Below are 15,543 nucleotides of genomic sequence, written 5' to 3'. Positions count from 1 at the left end.
TCGATATGTAGAATCATCCAGAATATTTTGTTTTACCTATGTCTCATAAACGACCAAAAGATCCGATGATAGAGCATATTTTCTTGTCTCAGCACGCGAGTAGTGAATGGGGTTAGTTTAGCCTCAATGGGAATTAGCATTACAGACCCCCCTGGGCAAGTTTAGCCTCAATGGAAATTTAACATTAACCACCCTGGGCAAGTTTAGCCTCAATGGAAATTTGACATGGGCAAAAAACCCTGGGCAAGTTTAGCCTCAATGGAATTTAACATTGGAAGAAAAAAGACGTTTGGGCCTGTTGAGCCTCAAGGGGAAATGGAATGGGACCCTATTTTTTTAAAGACAAAAAAGGGTAGGCAATGGAAAGTCATTCTCTTTTCGAGACCTATGAGTGGCCCTGAAAAGGGCCTTTGGGTTTATGTTAATGTATCCATTAACATAAGGGGCACCGCATTGGTCTTCTTCTTGTCCTTAGGCTGCGCCTCACTGTAGGACCGTAAATCAGCACTCTTTTGAGGCATCCTTGTCTTTCTACGTAGATTCTACGTATCCACAGACTAGTGTCTGTCCTGTGGACAACGGTCCACTTGGATCGGACATACATTAGCATGTCCGTCCTAAACATCATTGAAGACACAAGGGTGGATGATTCAACTGTGGTCCACATCTTGAGGCGACGAGAACAGGTGAATCAATGCAGTGAACTGCGCTTATTTATAGGTAGAGGAAGGATTGAAACTGATTGAGTTCATTCACCAATCCGAACACGCGTTACAAAATTCAGTCAGCCCGCATCCAATCCGAAGAGAGAAGTCTGTGACGTCACGTGGTCTATATAGATTTGCTAGCGCCAGTGTGCAGTCAATCTATGCGACAGTGATTCAACATGACAGAAACTCAGAAAACGATCCATTGGGGTGCACCAGCAGTGGAGACCGCCCAAGGGAACCCGGACTTACTTTCAGAAGAGGTAAACTGGGATTTTGTGGATTTTCTTACCTCGCAAGAATTTGTTCCGGAACCTTCGTCACCTTCTTCATTACCGCAAGTGGAGAATTTTAGACAGAGACAGAAAGAAGAATTGGAGAAATTTATACAACGACAAAAGGAAGCGGAACAAGCTTTTCTCCTACAGCAACAGCAGCAAGAAGAAGAGGTAAGAAAAAAACAAGAAGAAGAAGAAGTAGCAGCAAAGAAACAAGAGGGTGAAAATCAAACGGTCACGATACTGTTAGACATTTTAGCGGAGTTAAGAAGTCTGAAACAAATGTATCAGACTTTTTTATCACGACCGAAGAGAATACGACCTTCCCGAGCTAAACACGTCAACCCTGTGACTAAGCCTGTCGTACCACCCTTAGTGATTTCAACCAAACCATCATCATCATCAACAGTACGCAGTCCAGAAGTAGGCTTTGGCCGTGGCAAAGGCTTAAGGCAGTTAAAGTTGATTGCTTAAACTCACCCCTTCACCAAAAAAAGGCCCTTTTCAGGGCCACCCACGTCTCTCGAAGAGATACACTTTCAATTGCCAATAACTCAAAAAAAAAAAAAAACCATTTTACCCCTATAGTACGTGTATATGAGTGCGTGAGTGTAGCTTCTTATTTTAAAATCAAAACTCAAAGACACTTACCTTATATAATTAATGTATTCTTTTCTCAATAGTTACAATACAATTCACAATTCACAACAGAACACTTTAAAAAGTTCATAGACTTCTTCTATCTCATTGTTTACTCTCTCTGTTTTTTCAATTTCTTCACCGTCACAGTCTTTTCCTCCTCTTTCTCCTAACTTTCTTCCCTTCTTCTTTTCTTCTCCTGTTTCTTTTTCTTCACCTGGATGCTTTCTTCCTCTGAAGAATCCCTCTCTTCTGAAGAATCCCTCTTTTCTTCTGACTCCTTTTGTTTCTTTTTTGGGCGATCTGGAGACCAATGTCCTTTTTCTTGACAATAATAACAGGTATCTTGACTTTTGTCTTTTCTAGCCCCTGTTTTTCTTTTTTGACGGTCTGGACACTCTGAAGACCAATGCCCTTTCTTCTGACAGATATAGCAAGTATCTTCACTTTTATCTCGAAAGGAAGGAGAGTAGTCCGTCGGCTGGTCTGAAGAGAATTTTCTAATGACCCCTCGCAAAGCTCTGATGAAACGTTCGATTTGGCTAGTCTCTTCTATCGTTGTGCTCGGTTAGAGAGTGAAATGAATAGTGAAAGGACAAGACACACACCCTTTTATATACGTTGGTCTGCCATGACTATAAATTAGTCTATGGTGTTTAAACTTGAGTCATTTGACGTTTTTCACTCAAGATGAAACGATCCTATTCATTCGAGAAGAAAGAAGAAGAAAGTAAGAGGCAGAAACGTGATCTATCGCCTCGTACCAGGGCTGAAGTCTTGGCACAAATTCATGCCAGTGATTTTGAAGAGGACATGAGTGAACCAGAATCCGAACCCTCTAAACCCTTAGTCAACCCAGAACAGTACTATTCCATTCGAGAGACGGAAAAGTGCTCCTCTAGAAAATTTAGAACCACGGCTTACAAATACACAGTGAAGTTTAAAGATTTCAAGTCCGACGTACCGTTGCAGAAAGCAGAAGGGTTCATCACTGGGGTGTGGGATTCTTTGCTTACCGCACTCAAGCGACAATGTCAACCCAAAGAAGACGATCGCTTGAGACTTTCCATACAGCATGACGGTTTGAAATCCCCTGTTTGGATCGAGTTTAGCAGACTCGCAGAACTAACTGCTTCCAAAGTCATGGAGAAGATTCAACACGTGCAACACTCTAATGACAAGTTTGACATCACCGATGGAAAAGCCACACTGGACATTACCCACGTCTCTCCTCCTCAAGGGACCGGACAACGCAATAAGGTGTTACTGGTGAACGACCTTCGCAGCACCAAAAAGAGTCTCGTCCAAATTCACAATTCTCAAGACCAGATGTGTTTAGCCCGAGCCATCGTGGTGGGACGAACCTATGCCAACAAGAACGACACGACAGAATGGAAAAGAGCCTGGAAAACTATTCCACAATCGGACCGAGCCAAACAACGAAACGAAGCAGAACTCCTGTTACAACAAGCCGGACTGTCCAAAGACACACCCAGTGGCATTCCTGAGATGCAAAAATTGCAAGATGTCCTAGCTCCACGCTACACCTTGAAAGTGCACCCTCAAGAAGTGCGCGGACCTCTGTTGTTTCGAGGCCAAGACTTTAAGGACGGAAAATACATTCATGTCTGTTATCACGATGAACATTTCGATACCATTACCAGTATCACTGCATTCCTGCGATACAGTTATTACTGTGAAAAATGTGACTATGGCTATAACAATCGAGAGCAACACAAATATTGCGAATGGAAATGCTCAGGATGTTTGGCCTCTCCACCCTGTCTGAGCGAAGGACAAGAAAGAGTACATTGTCCTGCTTGTCTGCGTACGTTTGTCAGCCCTGCCTGTTACCAACAACATATCAAGACGCAAGGTTCACAGCAGAAATGCGCTTGTCAACTGCTGAGATTGTGCCCCGCGTGTGGACAAGGCCTACGTACCAACAGTGCCAAGGCACATGTATGTTCAGGAAAGAAAAAATGTCACATTTGTCACCACATCGAGGACTTGGAACACCAATGCTACGTGCAAAAATACCAACCTCCACCAGAGAAATAGGACGGTCACAAGAAGAAAGGCAATTTCATCTTTTTCGATTTCGAATGCATGCAAGAGACTGGCATTCACATTCCTAATTTCTGCGTGGCTCATCGAGCGTGCGAGAAGTGCATTCAGGAACCTATCTTCAGTCATTGCCCTCACTGCAGCAAGATTCCTGGAGGGCGTGAAAAAATCTTTCGAGGACCGAACACGCTAGCCGATTTCGCTCGATGGGTCTTAGACCCCATCGACAAGACGTGGAGCCAAGAGGACGTCGAACGTTCGCTCGATGGGTCTTAGACCCCATCGACAAGACGTGGAGCCAAGAGGACATCGAACGTTACGGAGATTGTCATCGTCATGCCACGGTGATGGCTCACAATTTCTCGGGATACGATGGACAGTTTCTTTTGAGGTACTATACGGAACATGGCATCGAACGTCCTAAAGTCACTTTGAACGGAGCCAAAATCATTTTCATGCAAGTGGGACAAGTGCAGTTTAAAGATTCGATGAGTTACTTGGCCATGCCTTTGAGCCGAATGCCTAAAACGTTTGGAATGACAGAAATGGCTAAAGGGTACTTTCCACACTTTTTCAATACGGAAGCCAATCAACACGCCGTTCTACCCCATTTAACTGAGGCTCACTATTACGACCCCGACAACATGCGTACCGAACAACGAGAAGCTTTCTACGCTTGGTACCAAGCTCACGCCTCGGACCCTTTCGACTTTCAGGAAGAAATGCTAAAGTATTGTCGTTCCGACGTGGACATTTTACGGCGTTGCTGTGGAAAATTTCGAGAACTGTTCATGGAACACGGAGGGGTCGATCCTTTGAAAGAAGCTTGCACCATTGCCAAAGCGTGTTCCTTAGTGTATCGACAACGATTCATGCCTGAAAACACCGTAGCTGTCATCAGCCCTCAAACGACCAACTATGTGAAACGTCAGTACTCGGTCAAAGCCCTACGCTGGTTACGTTACTTGTGCGAGAAGGAAGACAAATGGATTAAGCATGCTCGCAACGGAGGAGGCGAAAAGACCATCGGAACGCATTCGGTCGATGGCTGGGACTTAGAAAACCCCAAGATCGTGTACGAGTTTAACGGTTGCTTATTTCACGGATGTCCCGTCTGTTACCCTGACCGTGGCACTAAAAATCAGTTTTTACAAAGAACCATGGAAGACTTGTACCAGGCCACTTGTCAGCGACGCCTAAAGTAAGAACAGGAAGGATACCAAGTGGTGGAAATGTGGGAACACGAGTACGATCACCGTTTGAAAACCGATCCCGAGTTTAAACGCCTCGTGGAAAGTTACCAGTTCATGGACCCGCTGAACCCGAGGGATAGTTTGTACGGAGGAAGAACCAATGCCACCTGTTTGCTCTACCAAGCCGACGAAGAGAAAGGAGAAGAAATCAAATACTTGGACGTGTGTTCGCTGTATCCCTACGTGTGCAAATATTGTCGCTTTCCTGTAACGCACCCGCTATTGTTCACGGAACACATCGACCTGGTCAACATTCGACAATACGAAGGCTTGATCAAGTGTAAAGTTTTGCCTCCCACGAACCTACACCATCTCGTCTTACCTCACCATTGTCAAGGCAAACTGATGTTTCCTTTGTGCCGTACTTGTGCCGAAACGTGCAACCAAGATCAGCCTTGTCAGCACACCCAGGAAGAACGGGCCTTGACGGGAACCTGGGTCAGCGTAGAATTGTTCAAAGCTCTGGACATGGGATACCAACTGTTAGAAGTGTACGAAATTTGTCACTTTCCCAAGAGACAACAATGCCACAAGGGTGACCCCACTCAGAAAGGCATTTTCGCCGACTACGTGGATGCCTTCTTGAAACTGAAGCAAGAAGCCAACGGCTATCCTTCCTGGTGTCACACTCCCGAAGACCAAATGAAATTCAAAGAGAAATACTATGAACAAGAAGGCATCTCTTTAGACCACATCGAGAAAAACGAAGGCAGGCGATCGTTTGCCAAAGTGATGTTAAATTGCTTGTGGGGTAAAATGGCACAACGTCCGTGTTTACCCAAGACGGAATATTTGACCGAACCTTCCCGCTACTTTCAGATGATTCACGACAAAACCAAATACATGAAACACGTGGACGTCGTTCGAGAGAATTTGATCTTGGTCAATTACGAAGAAGATCTGGACTTTGTACAAGACGACCCTTTTGGAAATGTCATCATTGCGGCTTACGTGACAGCTCATGCTCGCTTAAAATTGTACGAAGCTTTAGAACTGTTAGGAGAACGCGTCCTGTACTTTGACACGGACAGTTGCATTTACATCCATCACCCGAGTCAACAGCACCCTCACATCGAAGGAGACCGTTTAGGAGCCTGGACAGACGAGCATCCCGACGACAAGATTCTAAGTTTCGTCAGTGGCGGTCCAAAAAATTACGGCTACGAATACCGGGACCCACAAGGAGAAGTGCACACGACGTGCAAAGTGAAAGGATTGACCCTGAATTATCGTGCCAGTCGTGTGGTCAACTTTGGGGTATTGAAAGAAGCCTTGCAATCCGGAGAGGATGAACACTTTAAAGTGACCACCTATCAACCGAACAAGATTGTACGTTTACCCACTCACCACATCGTCAGTCGACCCTTGGAAAAAGTCTATCAAATCGTGTACCAGAAGCGAGTGCGACTGCCCAATCATTTCACTTTGCCGTATGGACATGTTGGTATAAAACTTTGGTTGTAAGCGGATAGCCACCCACTAGAAGGATGGCTTCGCCACAGCAAGAATCGAGTGAGAAACCCGATGAGAACTCCAAGTTCAAACCCTACCATTTTCCAGTCTTCTTAACTGACTATTGTGATTGTGCCCGTCGATTGGACACGTTACAAGCATGGCCTATGGATAGGAAAGGATTACCTTCTTCGCATATTTTAGCTAGAACAGGATTTGTCTACTTGGGACCTGAGTCAGGATTGGGATATGAAGTACAGTGTTTCGCTTGTGGCCTGAAGTTACGAATGGATCTATGTATCTATAAAGATTCAGCTATTCTGGAACATACTCGATGGTCTCCGCACTGCCCTTACTTTTCTATGGCCTTTCCACCCATGACATTACGGTACAATGATGACGGTACCTTAGAGACGGTACCTTCCAAAACAAGACATAAAAAACATAAAAAAGAACGATGTACAAGCTTGAGACTGCATTGCGACTAAAGGGGCTATGGTCAAGATCGATAGGTCATTGGGACTACCAAGACCGAGCGAACAAGATGAATACTTTCAGAGAAACACAAAACAAGTTTAGACATGCACAATTCAAGTGTGGGGCTTCGGAAGTGGAATGCGATTGTGAGCCTTGCGATGGGTACGATGCTGTACGTTGTGACCTTAGCGATGCCGTAAAGCATCGTGGGAACTTTGTTCTCACTACCCTCATCATGGAAAGGGATGCTGTGCGTGTCAAACCTGAGGGATGCGAAAGCGATGCCACTCGTCCTCTTGGACATTTTACTGGGTTTCGTTTTAAAGGGGAATGTTCACCTTCACGTCTACCCCCCTACGGATGTCATCCAGCCATGAGCAAACTCCTGTCCATGTCATCCAACCCTCATCGAAACGAACCTGTGAAAGACGAATATTCGTTCCCTGTGCGTTTGTCGGAATACTGCGACTTTGAAAATCGTCTTCAATCGTTCAAAGGAAAATGGCCTAAGTATCTGGGAGGACCGCCCCCGAAGAATTAGCCAGAGCCGGATTTTTCTACTTGGGCGAAGGAGATAAAGTCAAGTGCTTCAGTTGCGGTGTGTCACTTCACCACTGGGAACCGCAAGATTCGGCCTGCGTAGAACATGATCGATGGTCACCGAATTGTCATTACTTACCCTTAGTGGGACCGAGACATTAAAGTAACTTACCATGTCGTTGACGAAGAAGAAACCAGTTTGGCTAGGAGTCAAATGTGGGACATCACCGAGACCAGTATTTAAACTTCATTTCAAAAACGATATTGAATCATTACCTAAAGAACTACAAGAGAAGATTTACAAGGAAGTTTGGCAGGGGTTTGCCAGAGTGAAATCTCAATGGGTCACTGTAGAACTTTTGTGCCGAGAAATTCACAAGAGGAAAGTGAAAAAAGTCAATCAGTGTATTAGATTTCTTTGGGTCAAGTGTGCATTCGTCCTATTGTATTACTCTAGACCGTTTACATCAAAAGAGTTCAGTGACATTCTTGGACGTTACCCTGAATGGCAGTGGCCAGAAATTACTCACTATGTGGATTACTTTTGCTCTAGAAGAAGATTGTGAATTGTACGGACTGACCTATTCATGGATACTTTGCTAGAGAACATTCGTGCTTTGCCTGTGGAGTTGAGAGAACGCATTTACCGAGAGCTGGTCAAAATACAAGTGAAACGTAAGGAACAATTGCATCCGTTACGTCACCAGATCTTTAACCACTGGTACCTGAATGGTATAAGAGAACTGATTCGTCAGAAATTGTTTCAGTGGTCAGACCTTGTTCAATACTTCCAGGGCCCCGATGATCCACGTGTTGATCATTTTGGTTACTTCGAGATTCACCTAGTGCAACGCATTGAGGAAGACAAGGTAAAGGATTACCGACATATTTTACGTGGAATCTACTTAGCGGAAGAGGAAACTTCTAAACAAACTCTGACGTTTCGGTTACAGTATGCAACATTTAGATTCCCCACTGGAGAAGGAAGATCTCTGGCTAGAAAGTACGTGTATTGTTTCCGAAACAAAGAGACTATAAAAACAGGCTGCCATGCCACGACTTATGTCGTATGTAATAGAACAGATTCCGTGGAAGGAACTCAATGACCATATTCAAACCGTGGATCATTACCATCAATTATTACAAGAACTGTATCCATTCAATTTGGGTCGACAAGTGGTGTGTGTCTTAGTGACTTGTTTTCTGGGATTTCGTTTACCAGCCGATTCCTTGTGGACTCTTTACGAACAGTACTTACCACCTCAATGGCCTTAAATGGTCACGAGAGACTCCTTTTGCTCAAAGCCTTACGTTTTCATCTGGATACTTCTCGACCTCTACGGGAAAAAAAGATTCGTCAACTTTTAACTACCCAAGACGTGTATGAAGATGTGTGTGTAGTTTGTGACTTACACCCCTATTGGACAGATGTCCGTGCCTGGAAAGAATGGGATTTTGAGGCTTGGACCCAAGAAGTGGCCCAGTATGCACGAGAGTTGTTCAAGGAAAAAAGTTACTTTTCAACCTGTGTTAGTGACGGTACCAGAAGAACCCGTCACCCAGGACAGGACTGTCGTGGACAGTCCTGAAAGACCCTTTCGGGAGGACACTTGTGTGTCCTTACCCCCTATAGAACTGGTCAGAACTGTACCTAAAACATGTTGTACAGACACTTGTTTTTATTCCACGTTAATGGTTATCATGTGCCTTTTATCCTTGTACTTAAGCCTTTGGCTTTAATGTATTTTTGTCTTTCGTATTCATGTTTAAAACATTCAATAAACGTGTTCTGAAAAAAGTATATAAACTCTCGTCTTGTTTGTTTTCGTGTCACAAGTGACATTCCTCACAGTATGGCTACCTCTGCTGTCTCTGCTCCCTCTTCCTCTACTGTCAAAGTCATCGACGAACACTTAGATCGTGCCAGTTGGGAGGCTTTGTATCTTCGCCATCCCTTTAACATGCTCATTGCTGGACCTAGCGGTTCAGGCAAAACCGAATTCGTCAAACGTTTGATCGAACATAAACATCATTTGATCGATCGGCCACCTCAGCGGATCGTGTGGTGTTACAAAGAGTGGCAATTGGCGTACAGCCTCTAGCGAGAAAGTCAAGGCGATTCCATCGTGTTTGTGGAAGGAATTCCTAAAGAAGACGACGGCATCGTCTCTGACTCCCGTCAAACCCATTTGGTCATTTTTGACGACATGTTAGGAGAAGACGAAGAAGAAATTAAACTGTGGTTCGCGCGCAAAGGGCATCACCGTAATGCCAGTGTCGTTTACATCACCCAAAATTTGTTTCAACAAAGTAAAGCCCATCGCACCATCAGTCTCAATGCGCATTACGTGGTCTTGTTTAAAAGCCCTCGAGATAAATCGCAAGTGCAAGTCTTAGCCAAACAGTTAGGAACGCCTTGGCTGACTCAGGCGTACGACGATGCCACTCAAACTCCACACGCCTATTTACTCGTCGATTTGAAACCTACGACCCCCGATGATTTGCGATTTCGTACCCACTTGTTTCACCACTGGTGCCAAGACGGAGGGCCTGTCCTGTACACGTCTCCGTCCTCGACTTAATTTCACTCCACATAAAAAAATCTATAAAAACCTCAGACCCTTTTCGCCTGTCTCACACAGTGTGAACATGACGTCCCTTCAATCACATTTTCCCGTCAAATTGATTCGTGCCTTGTATGGCATCAGTCGAGAAAAAAATCCACAAACACGAGCTCGTGTCTTAGAAGCTAGTCTCAAAGAAGTCTTACGATGGTTCACGGTGACGGCACGTCAATTACTCCAAGGAATCATTCAGATTCCTCATCAAACCAAACGCTTTTTTGATCGAAACAAAGTCGCTTTGACCCAACTGGCCGATCCCCGCATCGACACTCAAACCAAAAAACAAATCATTTTGAAACCTCGAGGGAGCGGTACCCTAGGAGGGGTCATCATTCGCTCTCTCTTAACATGGGATCCTAATGCTCCCAAACTTCTCCCCAAGAAAAAAGTCCAACGAAGCCGAAAGAAGAAGAAAAAGACCAGGTCCCCAAGGAGAACTTCTTCAGTGGCGGGACCCTCCTCTTACCAGACACCACCCCGGAAAAAGAAAAGAAGCCCCCAGAAAAAGAAACAGAGAAAAAGTCCCCAGAAAAAGAAAAGCCCACAGAAGAAAACTAGTCGCAAGAGAGGCACTTCGGCCAGGACGCAACCTTACACTCGCAAACCACGACCTGCCACGGCGGTGACTGCGTCTCCGGCAGCCTCACGTTCATCCACTTCTCCGTTGATGACACCAAGAACTGAAGAGTACTTGGAGACGTTGATCACACCAAGAACGTCTCCGTTGATGACCCCAAGAACTTCCCCAGTGGCAGGACCCTCCAATTTAGCGGCAGTGGCTGCTGCTCACAAAGTACCTTCTCCCAAAATCCAAGTCCAAGAAAGATCGGGCATGTTACAAAGTTTACTGGATTTGTCCAATCAAGAACTGGCTCGATTTAGTCCGTTGCGTACCCCTGCACGACGTGTCATGCCTGTCCTGAAGTTGATACGACGTAAAGACAATCAGTGGCGACGCGTTCCAGTATAAAAAAGGCCTGCGACCAAGTCGGGGTATCAGTGTTTTGGTGCTCCTGAAGATGTCACCCTCCAGAAAACATCCCTCTTCTAAACAATCCCAAGGAAAGAAAAGAAAAGGACTGCCTCCTCGTTTAGTCAAACATGGGGACATGTTATCGGCCCTGTCCAAAGCTTCTCCACCCCTACGAAAAAAGCTTATTCAATCGGCCTCCAAAGAGGTCATCAACACCGTGTGCGAATGCTGTTTGAACGTCTTGAAAGGCACGATCCATTTGTCCAAACACCAGAAACAATGCTTAGGCAAACATCGTCACGTTCTTCGCCAAATGGTTCAAAAGAAAATTCCCATTCGTCAAAAGAAGAAGATGTTGGTCCAACGTGGAGGCATTTTACCCCTCTTGTTAGGTCCCTTAATGAAAGGAGTCTTGGGAACCATGTTGGGAGGATTGGTGGGAGCAAGATAAAAAGGCCATCGGAAGTCCCAAGATCTCAGAATACACCCCTGACAACCCCATGGAAGGACGAAAACTAGCTTTAGTACCTTACAAACGATGGATGGAATACCATCGTTGGCAAGAACAACGCACCCCGCATTTACCTCTCAATCCCAATTTGAGCGAGATGTCCCAGTTACAACACGAACTGCAGTCCTTGATGGATCGCCAAGATTTGTCCGAAACAGAAAAATCGCAAAAGTACGGTCAACTCTTGCAACGACTGCAACTCTTTCACCAGAAAGCTTTAGACGAAACAGCTCTACCCACTCTGAAAGATTTTAAGACCTTGATGAAAAGTCCAGCACCATCATCACTACCACCACCACCACCACCACTACTACCATCCCCAGGGGTCACCAGAGATGCTACCCCAGGAAGACCTGAGGAAGAAGAGATGCGAGAAGTGTTTCAAACACAGTCAGCAGCTCCCATTTCGAGTTGACCCCGTCCCCCACACCCCAACGAGAAGAAATGAAAGCTTGGGTTAAAAAGATGATGTCCACTCCTCCTTCGACAGAAGTGAAAAAGAAAGAAGGGAAACCAGAAGTGAAAAAAGAAAAGAAGACCAAAACCATTCCATTGCCACCTCCACCACCACTACCTTCGACTTCTACTCCCGTAGCCCATCGGACACGTAAATCCGTTTCTAAACCACCCTTTCGACCCACCCAAAGTAGCATCACCGAAGAGTGGGTGACTTATTAACACACAAACAAACACAAAAAATGGAAAAAAGTCTTAGCCAGCATTTACTACGATCCCTCCCATCCTGCAGGTTACGCAGAAGTTCAAAAATTGTATCGTGCTGCCAAAATTCGACTGAAAAGTCTCCGTTTACCTCAAGTGCAACGATGGTTACAAGAACAAGCTACCTACACTTTACACAAACCCATTCGACGCAAGTTTTCCAGAAGTCGCACCCGAGTGGAAGGCATCGATCATCAATGGCAAGCCGATTTAGCCGATGTCTCTCATTTGGCCAGCTACAATACGGCTACAAATATTTGTTTTGTGTCATTGACGTCTTTTCCAAATTTGCCTGGGTCGTGCCCTTGACTTCCAAATCGAGCAGCGAGTTAGTGCGAGCCCTGCAACGGGTGTTGAAACAAAGCGGTCGTCACCCTCTTCGATGGCAAACGGATAAAGGTACCGAATTTCTGAACCAAGCTTTCCAAAAAGAATTAAAGAAACGTGACATTCATTTTTTTACCACCGAGAATCCCGAAACCAAAGCCAGCATCGTGGAACGTTTTCAACGCACTTTGAAAGAACGCATGTGGAAATATTTTACGCATCACCACACTCTGAAGTACATCGACATCTTACCGCACCTGGTGCAAGCGTACAACCAATCTTACCATCGAAGCATTGGACGTGCCCCGCAAGAAGTGACTCCCGACAACGAAGTGATGGTGTTTGAGCGCCTGTTTGGTACGTCCCCGACGAGGGCTGTCCCCAAGAAAAGTGGAGTGTTGGCCGTAGGAGATTGGGTGCGCATTGGCAAAACCAAACGCACTTTCGACAAAGGTTACTTACCTAACTGGACGACCGAATTGTTTCGTGTCACTGGACGTGTGCATGGTCGTCATCCTGCCGTCTATAAAGTGGAAGACATGAACGGAGAAGTGCTCAAAGGAACGTTTTATTTGCCCGAGTTACAACGTGTCACCAAAAAAGAAGACGACGTGTACGACATCGAAAGCATTCTCGAACGCAGAAACCAGTAAAGTGGGCAAACGACGTGTCAAAGAAGTCAGAGTACGTTGGAAAGGATATCCACCCAGTTTTGATTCTTGGATCGACGCTTCGCAAGTCATCGACTATAAAAAGAAGTGACCATCATCCCCTTTCACACAGACGCAGCTACGTCGACCACTCCTTCACCTAGTTCTTCTGTGCAGGATATACAAAAACAACCCTTGTGGGTGTGGTGTGGAGAACGTGTGCCTAAAACGCAAATCGTCTTTTTCTGCCAAATCTTTGTGGTGTATTGTGTCATCGGGGCAGCCATTGCTAATTTGAGTTTGCAACAAGGAGACAAACAATTGTGGACCATTTTATTGAGCAGTTGCATCGGTTACCTGCTTCCCAATCCCTCCCTGAAATTCACTTCGAACGGGAACCACGGAAACCTTGTGTCCAGTGCCAGTGCCAGTCACCACTCCAATAACAACCAGAACCCCATTTTGGGCGGAGACACACCTCTGACGTCCAGTAACCCCTCGGACAGACACATAACTCTGGAATTATGAGTCACCAAAACCAATTTTACTTAACCTTACCAAGTGACAGTTCCATGGAGGTGTTTCCCAACAACACGTTGTGCTGTTACACGGCCAAATTACCTCAGACCATCCCCTTTGATCACGAAGCCCATTGGGAAGTGGCTTTAGTAGAAATCATTCACCCGACCCAAGACCTCAATGTCCTTCCCAATCAAAATGTTTTTGATGTAGAAGTTCATGAAGAACAATTGCAACAGCACTTGGATACCCATGTCAAATATGACAAGAAAACCCGTAGCACACAAAATCAAAAGTGGACCACCTATCACTTGTTCATTCCCCCAGGCTATTATTTTAGTGGTCAACATTTGGTCAGCACCATAGCCTCCAGGTTTAATGTCGTGTTTCTGAAAGCTTTGGAAAGTGTCAAAAAACGTGTCACCATGGAATACCACAAAGCAGCTCGTCGCTTCTTGATGAAATTTGACGGGAGTAAAATCCTGTCCATTTTATTTTGTCCTGAATTGTTTGACATGTTGGGCGGAGACATGGACATGAGAATGGCCATAATCAACAAAAAGGAATTACCAATCATTGACGACAACGAGTCTTTTAGCAAGTTATTTCGTGCCCCGGTAGAACTGAACCAAGGACTGAATTTGATGTTTGTGTACTCCGATGTGATGGAGTATAACGTGGTGGGACACACCTCTGTGCCGTTACTGCGTGTCATTCCTTTCAAAGTGGATTCTGCCACGACCGCTGACGAGGAAGGTGGAAACACTTACTAGGTCCACCGCGAATTTGTACATCCTCACTATTTGCCTGTCAGCAAGTCGTATTTGGACACGGTCAACATTGCTATAAAAGGAGATCTGGGACAAAATATTCCATTCACCAAAGGAAAAGTCACGGTGAAACTCCATTTTCGAAAACGGTTCTCTCACGACTCGTAAGTCATGTATCCAGTGTACCGAGGGGTTGCTCGACAGCGAGGACACGGTTTAGGAGATATGTTAAAATCGGCCTTTCGTTTGGTGGCCCAGGTGTTGAAACCGATGGTGACACGCGGATTGCACGCCTTGAAAGATGCGGCACTGACGCAAGGCAAAAAATTTCTCCAAAATGTCATCATCGACAAACAAAACCCTAAAGAAGCCTTCATGAGGGCAGGCAAAAATGTCTTGCTGCAAACGGGCAAAGACCTTTTGGGCCGCCGAGAAACACCTATAAATGCCCTGCACGCTACCGAGTCAGGCATTCAGCAAGGACAAGGCAGAAAGAGACGACGAAGAAAACACCCTTTCACCAGACTTCACACGTCTAAAGCGAGAAAGGCAAAGAAAAGAAGAACCGTTCGAGACTTAGACGTTTTCGATTATTGAGACACAGCAACAAAAAAATGATGCACCGAGAGTCTTGCGCTTGTTCCAAGTCGGAACTGGATCTGTTTGCCATGCCCCCCACCATGATGACGATGCAAGAATCCCAATGGGTGGAATTTCACCCTGTCTCCACTTTGACAGACTCCGCTCCCATCGAGTTTGAAAACAAAGGACAGCCCGAAGATTACATCGATCTGAATAGCAGTTACTTGTACTTGAAAGTGAAAGTGATCGAACCACCCAACGCTAACATAGACAATGATGATGTAGTAGGTCCCGTCAATAATTTCATGCATTCCTTGTTTAGCGAAGTGGACTTGTACTTGAATAACAAACTGATCAGCAGCAGTATGGATACTTACCCTTACCGAGCGTACCTGGAAAATCTCTTCACGTACGGAAAAGAAGCCAAGAACACTCATCTGGATGCTTGCGTGGT

General features: G+C 45.3%; 1 protein-coding gene across 4 annotated transcripts in view; it reads right to left on the bottom strand.

Annotated features, from left to right (window-relative positions):
* Window positions 1-15,543, bottom strand: part of LOC149800043 (uncharacterized) — an 87,307-nt gene that overhangs the window by 9,831 nt on the left and 61,933 nt on the right. The window lies entirely within an intron of this gene.

The sequence above is a fragment of the Sinohyriopsis cumingii genome, chromosome 5 (assembly GCF_028554795.1).
Source record: "Sinohyriopsis cumingii isolate HCF-2022 chromosome 5, ASM2855479v2, whole genome shotgun sequence".
Lineage (NCBI taxonomy): Eukaryota > Metazoa > Mollusca > Bivalvia > Unionida > Unionidae > Sinohyriopsis > Sinohyriopsis cumingii.
Note: the sequence above shows the minus strand (reverse complement) of the source record. Positions and strands in the feature narration are given on the sequence as shown.